Below are 8,176 nucleotides of genomic sequence, written 5' to 3' on the forward strand. Positions count from 1 at the left end.
ACGTGCAAACTCCACACAGTCAGTCGCCTGAGGCGGGAATTGAACCCGGGTCTCTGGCGCTGCAAGGCAGCAGTGCTAACCACTGTGCCACCGTGCCGCCAGTATGTACTGCTGGTCTCTTAGTTGTCCAGAGGGGACTTAAGAGTCAAACACAGTGCAGAGAATCTGGAGTTACATGTAGGCCACATGCAAGGTAAGAATAGCAGATTTAATTCCTTGGAGACAATCCACATGGGCTACATAGATGCAATTAGACCAGATTTAAATGGAATTCAAAATCATCATCTGCAATGATGGCACCATGCCTACAGAACTATTAATAATTATTAATCCAATGACATCACCTCGACATCACTGTCACCCCTCTGTCCATTCTCTTAGATTTGTAGTCTCTATCTGTCCCACATTCTCTTCAGCATTTACTGTGTTAATACATTTCTCTTTTGCCTTGACTTTACTCTTTGATTTACTACATCTTCCTAAATGTTCTCCCTTGGTCCCACTACTTAGTTGTCAATGCTCTCTTGCATACCTAGTTATACAATTCACTAGAACATTGGTCCCAATAAGATTCACATTTCTCATGCACAAAACCATGTTGACTATCTCTAACCAGCCCTTGCCTTTCCAAATACATGTAAATCCTGTTCCAAGTTCTGATGCCAGTGCCCCAAGAACTAGAACCCACTTCTCCCACACCAGTCTTTGAGCGATGCATTCAGCTCTATAATCCGATTTGCTCTATGCCAATTTGCATGTTGTTCAGGTTATAATGAGTCCAGAACATACCTGAATTCATGGTCTTTGTTGGAGGGAATGGTGACAATCCCTCTGACTTTACTGTTTTCTCACCACACACAAATGGCTACCCATACCTTGGTGCACTGTTGCATTGGCACATCCACCCTGCGCCCACCATGTCACCCAAGCAGCTAAAAAGAATCACAACCTTATTGAACAACTGCAAAATGGTGAGGTTCTTGCAAACTGGATCCCCTTACCTGGCTCACTCTCAGTCTAATTCTCCTGTTTCTGAAAGTTAACCAAATTACAAGACCCTTTCATAAGAAATGAGACTGCCTCCTGGTAACTATTCCCCTTCCCAATGGTTGCAGATCTATTGTTCAGCTACCAGCTCAAGCCTTGGACCAATGCTGCTTAAACTTCAAACACTTGGTGGGCAAGTTGAGGGAGAGAATCCTGATGGACAGGATTTACGTGAATTTGGAAAGGCAGGGACAGGTTAAGGATTGTCAACATGGCTTTATGCATAGAAAATAAGGTTTCACAAACTTGTTTGAGTTTTTTGAAGAAGTAACAAAGATAATTGATGAGGCCAGTGCAGTGGACATGACCTATATGGACTTCATGATATGGAGGTTCCAGTGTTGGACTGGAGTGGACAAAGTTCAAAACCACACAACACCAGGTTACAGTCCAACAGGTTTATTTGAAAGTACTAGCTATTGGAGCACTGGTGCTTCATCAGGTAGCTACATGCAAATAAACCTGTTAGACTGTAACATGGTGTTGTGTGATTTTTAACAATATGAACTTCAGCAAGGCATTTGATAAGGTTCCTCAGTGTAGACTGGTTAGCAAGGTTAGATCACACAGAGTAAAGGGAGAATTAGCCGTTGGATACAGAACTGGCTCAAGGTAGAAGACAGAGGGTGGTGGTGGAGGGTTGTTTTCCAGACTGGAGGCCTATGATTAGTGGTGTGCCACAAGGATCATGCTGAGGTCCACAGCTTTTTTTCATTTATATTAATGATTTGGATATGAACATCAAAGGCATTGGTTAATTAATTTTCAGATGACACCAAAGTTGGAGGTGTAGTGGACAGTGAAAGTTACTTCAGAGTAAAACAGGATCTTGCTCAGATGAGCTAATGGGCTAAGGAGTGGCAGATGGAGTTTAATTTAGATAAAGGTGAGATGCAGCATTTTTGAAAGGAAAAATGAGAGCAAGACTTATACACTTAATGGTAAGGTCCTGGGTAGTATTGTTGAACAAAGAGACCTTGGAGTGCAGGTTCATAGTTCTTTAAAAGTGAAGTCACTGGTAGATAGGATAGTGAAGAAGATGCTTGGTATGTTTTCTTTTAATAGTCAGTGCATCAAGTATGAGAGTTGGGAGGTCATGTTGTGGCTTTACAGGACATTGGTTTGGCTATTATTGGAATATTGCGTGCAATTCTGACCTCCCTGCTATAGGAAGGATGTTGTGAAGCTTGAAAGGGTTCAAAAAAGATTCATCACAATGTTGCTGGGGTTGGAGGATTTGAGCTATAGGAAGAGGCTGAATAGGCTACGGCGGTTTTCCATGGAGCACTGGAGGCTGAGGGGTGACTTTATAGAGGCTTATAAAATCATTAGGGGCATGGATAGGAGGGTGGGGTGGGCGAGTCCAAAACAAGAGGATGTAGGTCAAGGATGAGAGGGGAAAGATTTAAAAGGGACCTAAGGGGCTACCATTTCACACAGAGCGTGGTGCATATATGTCAGAGGAAGTGGAGGGTGGTACAGTTACAACATTTAAAAGACATCTGGATGAGTATAGGAATAGGAAGCATTTAGAGGGACATGGGCCAAATCCTGGCAAATGGGACTAGATTAATTCAGGATATCTGTTCAGCATGGATGAGTTGGACCAAAGGGTCTATTTCCGTGCTGTACAGCTCTATGAGGCTATGACTTACTGCAGACACGTTTGTCCCAGATCAACCTGGCATCCAGGAGCTCCCATGTGCCATCATTAATGTGCTTTAAGAAATTATTTAATTATTTTATTCAATTATTAACATGAATTTTATATATTTTCATAACTTTACCAGTTGATATATTTTTTTGAACTTTAGAAATAAAAAAAATCCTGGTCACTTACCGGATACTCACTTAAAACTAGCTTCTTCTCATTTTGCAGAGTATGACCCAATTCCTGGAGGCTGAAAAAGTTAGAAATAGCAAAATAAAAGAGCATCTCTTTCCTTTTGTTGCTAACTCACTTAATTACCAACTCCCAGGGCAGTATTATAGATTCACACTCAAGTACGAAGTCACAACAAGCTGTCTAGTTTCATATGTTTCTAACACAAAAGAGCCAGCTAAAACAGAATTCTTGGACATCAGAAATATACACATAGACAAGGAAGAAACCATGGTCTCATTCGACGTAACGGCACTGTTCACCTCTATTGACAACGCCCTAGCCAGAGAAACAATAGCCAACCTGCTGAACAGACATAACAGACAACAGGACGACGAACCCATCAACAAAGGCGGCATACTTAAACTACTGGACTTGTGCCTCACAACACACTTCACATTCAACAACCAGATATACGAACAAATCAACGGAACACCCATGGGATCACCAATCTCGGGACTCATAGCAGAGGCACTTATGCAAAGGTTAGAACAAACAGTCCTACCACAAATTCAACACAAACTCTGGGTCAGATATGTCGATGACACATTTGTAATCATTAAAAACACGGAAATAGAAAAAACACACCGGACCATCAACGCCACACTCACAGGAATCCAATTCACGAGAGAGGAAGAAAAGGACAACCAACTCCCATTCCTAGACGTATCAATAAGCACATCGACCTGGACCCAATATACCGACCACTGCAACGGACAGCTGGAACTGACAACCGGAAGCGGCAGATACAAATCACTATAAATGCAGGAGGAAACATCACAGAAGCGCTTCACAGGAGACTCCCAAGCACTGAGGATGTCACCTAGACAGGGGACAAAACGTCTGCAACACAAATTCCTAGCTCGGCGAACAGAACCACAACGACGAGCACCCGAGCTACAAATCTTCTCACAAACTTTGAGCTCTACATTTTCTTTTCTTCACAGCCTTGTGTTATCATTCATTTCAAATGTTTTCCAAATTATCCTGACAAAAACCATGACTTCAACCCTTCTAGTGCAAAATCTTCTGTGCTCTAACGTCCTCTGTTCAAAAAAGACAAACTTGTTTTGCTGTCCCCGTCATAATTTTAAATTCTTAACATTTCATCACTGACTAATCATCAGTGAAAATAATTCAACAAAGCTCTTAATTTTAAAAAGGTTTATTAAATCTCCTCTTGGTTTTAATGGAAAAGGTCTGTTTTCCTACTGACTGAGTATTTATCTATCGGTGAAGAAAGAACACATTGCATTGTGAGCCCAGGGATTTTACATTGTAGGAAACGGAGAAATTCCTGTTCCTATGACAACATTTACCATTGCAAAAGCCACACTCCATAGTACAAAAAAACATAGAACTGAGTGTGTGTATACAGCACCTAAACACATTCACATCTCTAAAGTATTAAGTGACAAAAAATAATTCACAGAACAGAATTTTTGTCCTTGTCTCCATCAAAAAAGCCTGCAATTGTAAATTAGACAATTATTTGCAAACAGGCTGCTCTTGGTTGTGGCATTTTATTGTTTTAATCGTAGTTGTGTTATGATGCAGATTATTATTATGCCATCTAATTATGCCAATTATGTTATTAGAAGTGTTACGCCTCCATAAACTATTGAATTTACTGTCAACTGAACAATCAATATATTTAAAGTTTTGCTGACTATTCAAATATGTGAAATGGTTGTAGCACAGTGATTCTTATTAGACTGGCAATGCTGCAATGCCAGGGATCTTTAAAGACATCATTTTAACTTATTCATCTAAAAATTCTGAGGCTGTCAAACATTGAAATTGGAAACTCCCACATCAATGTGATGCAAAAATAATTGAAAATAATAACACTAATGTTTATACATTTTTCTAATTATCCTAGGAGAGTAGCACATCTAGTGAGATTGTCCCAACTAATCAACAAGACATTCAGTTGGATTTTCAGACCTAGCTTGTTATAACATTTTTACCTGTGCACCTTTCAAAGCCTACTACATCGAATTGAGCATATAATCTCAACCAACAGTTCTTGTGATATAGTGATGGTGTCCCTCCCTCTGGAGTAGGAGACAAAGGTTCAAGTCCCAGTTGTTCCATATATGTAACATATAAAGTAACTATAAATCGAGGCTGACACTTCAGCACAGCAGTGCTGTATTGCTAAAGGCGCTGTCTCAAAGGGAAGGTGTTAAACCAAGACACTCTCCATTCGTTCTGGTAGATGTATGTAAAGTTTCTTTGGCACCATTTCAAAGAAGATTGTCCCCCGTGTGTCATCGAATATATTTCTTTCAACAAACACCTCAGGAAAAACACCAGGTAATTATTACATTTCTGTTTCTGTACTCTTAATTGTGCAACTGATTACCACCTACACTGCAACAGTGATTACACTTTCATAAAACTACTTAATTCATTGCAATCTTAAAGAACTCCATTGGTCATGTAATGTGTGACAAATGAATGACAGCCACATTTCCAAAGCTGATCATGGCAAGCTTACTACCAACAGGAGACCAACATGTCACTATATCTGCAACACAAGGAGGTCTACAAGCAAAATCTTAAGTTGATTTGGACTGTGGTCAATTCATGGAAAGCCCTTGCTGTGGCTTGAGTGCCAGGAACGGTGTGGAAAAGCAGAGGACAAAAGAAACGACCAGGTAGCTGAAATGAGCGTAGAAATAAAAATAGAAAAATTCAAACCCCCAGGCCAATACTTTTAAATCAACCAACAGGAGAAAGGATTGCCATTCATTTTGACCTTTACAGTCACAACAGGCCATGATCAATCCAGAAAGAAACAAATAGCCCTGGGTGCAATCCAGCACCTTCAAGACGGACAGGTGCCTGCAACAGTAATTCACCATAGTTATGTTGGGATTTTCTGAAGTTGCGTAACATATTCCATCAATATATTACATTCAATAAACAAAGCATCCTGCTTCTTTTCCTGCCAATTCCCAAACCTGATAAGACAAAAAAAACAATAGTTCAATCTTTTGACTCATTGTGCTCACTACGAAGTACAACAAAAACAGGAAACCTGGATGTAGGAGATGTGTAACTGCAAAGAACATCGATGCACAACAACTTCATAAAATATTGATTTGCCATCTTAAAACAAGAAGAAAAAAATACAGATCTTGGATAATTTAATAGTTTCTTATATGAGCCAGCACTATCACAATGGGCTGAAGGAATCCTTCCTGATTTTAGGTCAGTAACATGTGCCTGAATTCTATTTATTTACCAGGCAAGTTTAAAACTAGGCAATTAAGTTCAATATTTTGTCAGAAATTCTTTATCTGACAAAAAAAGAAAGAAGGTAAATGAATATTGCATGGGCATTTAGAATAGTCATGTAAATATATCTGGTGGAAGAGATATCCGGAAGCAACTACATGATCAGAATTCTAACACTATTCTCTCCTTCATAAGCATCCTCAACCCAATACAAAATACTGAGCCTTTCTTCTCTGCAGATAAAGGTTTAATTTACATTTTGTGAATCCAATTTTGGTCCCAATTGCTTTAACATAGCTTAGTGAGTGAATGCACTGCCCTACTGTGGAACTGAATTGCATTTTAACAAGGAAAGTAGCGGAATTTGATTCGGATCTTGAACAACCTCGCTGATTTCAAACTATGGTTAGATGTGGAGAGGGGCACAGCTGGAGTTAGTGGGCCGGGAATCCTTTCTATCAGCCAGAGATTTCTGCACGGATTGATCCCTGCTACAAACTGCGCATGTAACATTGTTAAAAGGTGGGACTATTGTAATGCCCAAAAGGTAATGCCTGTCAAATAAAATTTGCTGTCTAGGCTGCAAGTAATCCTGCTTTCGATCAAGACATCTTTATTTTTTCCACCAGATGTGGGCATCATTGTCAATGCTAGTGTTTGTTTCTAATCCCTGATTCCTCCTGAACTCAGTGGCTTCCTGTTTTTTTTTAATTCATTCATGAGATGTGGGCTCTACTGACAAAACCAGTACTTACTGCCCATCCCTAGTTGCCCCCAGTAGGTGGCGAGCAACCTTGTTGAGCCACAACAATCTATTTGGAAGAGGAAGTTCCAGGTTTCTAATCCAGTGACAAGGAAGGAATGGTGATATAGCTCTAAGTCAGGATAGTCTGTGGCTCGGAAGGGAACTTGCGGATGGTGATGTTCTCATGTTTGATGGTGTCCTTCAGTGAAGTCCCACACAGCTTCCTTGCCACCCTCAATGCTTTCTCCAAGAGGTTTTCAACAAGAAATTGATCAGCCAATGGGGACAAGGGAGTGGTACATGGTAATTAGTACAAGGCTCAATTACCCATGCTTGATTTAGTGTCATGAGACTTCATGGTGTCTGAAGTCAATGCTGAACACTCCTCAAGCAGCTCTCTTTTGACTGTGTACCACTGTGCCACCTACTGGTGGAACAGGACATGTCCAGGGATGGTGATGGTGTTGACATTGTCTATAAAATATGATTGAGTGAGTACGACGACATCAGACTGTTATTTAGCTCTCTCAGTTTTGGCACGAGACTCCAGATGTTAAGAAGGTGGACTTTGCGAGGTCAACAAACCAGATGTAGTTTCCAGTTGCTCAGATAATGCCAGGTAGTCTGTTCATTTTCATTCCTCTTTCCCTTTCTAGAAATTGCTACAACTGAGTGCATTGCTAGGCTGTTTCAAAGGGCAGTCAAGAATCAACAACATTGCAATGGGTCTGGAGTAACATGTAAGCCAAATCAGGCAAGGACAGAGGTTCTCCTTCTGTAAAAGGACATTAGCGAACCAGATGCCTTTTTGCAATGGACAATGACTTCATGGGCATCATTAGACTGCTAATTCCACATTTTTATTGAATTTAAATTCCACCATCTGCTTTAGGATTCAAGTGAGGGTTTTTGGATAACTAGTCAAGTGTCAATTCCACAGTGTCATTATTTTCCTTCACTTTGGAGTACATTTGCAAATTTTAAAAAGTACTCACCTAAAACTGTTAGCCCTTAGACCACATTCAGAATCTGATTTTTGCACATCCCTTAAAATCAGAGGAATAACAAATGTTAATATTCATGTATATCCTTTTGCAAGGGAAAGAAAAGTGTCAAAAGGATCACAATTATAAACAGCTTTTCTGCACCAAACAACAACACAGTTACAAAACAAACAACTAATCAAATCCAAGAGAGTTTTATAATTTTCCAAGATGAATGCTATATGAAGGACATCCCCAACAACCCTGTACTCA

The 8,176-nt window shown here is 40.0% G+C and overlaps 1 long non-coding RNA gene across 1 annotated transcript in view; it reads right to left on the reverse strand.

Moving 5' to 3' along the window:
- The window catches only part of LOC122562157, a 67,689-nt gene extending 59,723 nt beyond the window's left edge, over positions 1-7,966 (reverse strand). Inside the window, exon 1 of the long non-coding RNA XR_006315250.1 lies at positions 7,916-7,966. This is a non-coding gene — a long non-coding RNA (uncharacterized LOC122562157). The remainder of the gene's footprint in view (positions 1-7,915) is intronic.
- Positions 7,967-8,176: the final 210 nt, after the last annotated feature.

The sequence above is a fragment of the Chiloscyllium plagiosum genome, chromosome 24 (genome assembly GCF_004010195.1).
Source record: "Chiloscyllium plagiosum isolate BGI_BamShark_2017 chromosome 24, ASM401019v2, whole genome shotgun sequence".
Lineage (NCBI taxonomy): Eukaryota > Metazoa > Chordata > Chondrichthyes > Orectolobiformes > Hemiscylliidae > Chiloscyllium > Chiloscyllium plagiosum.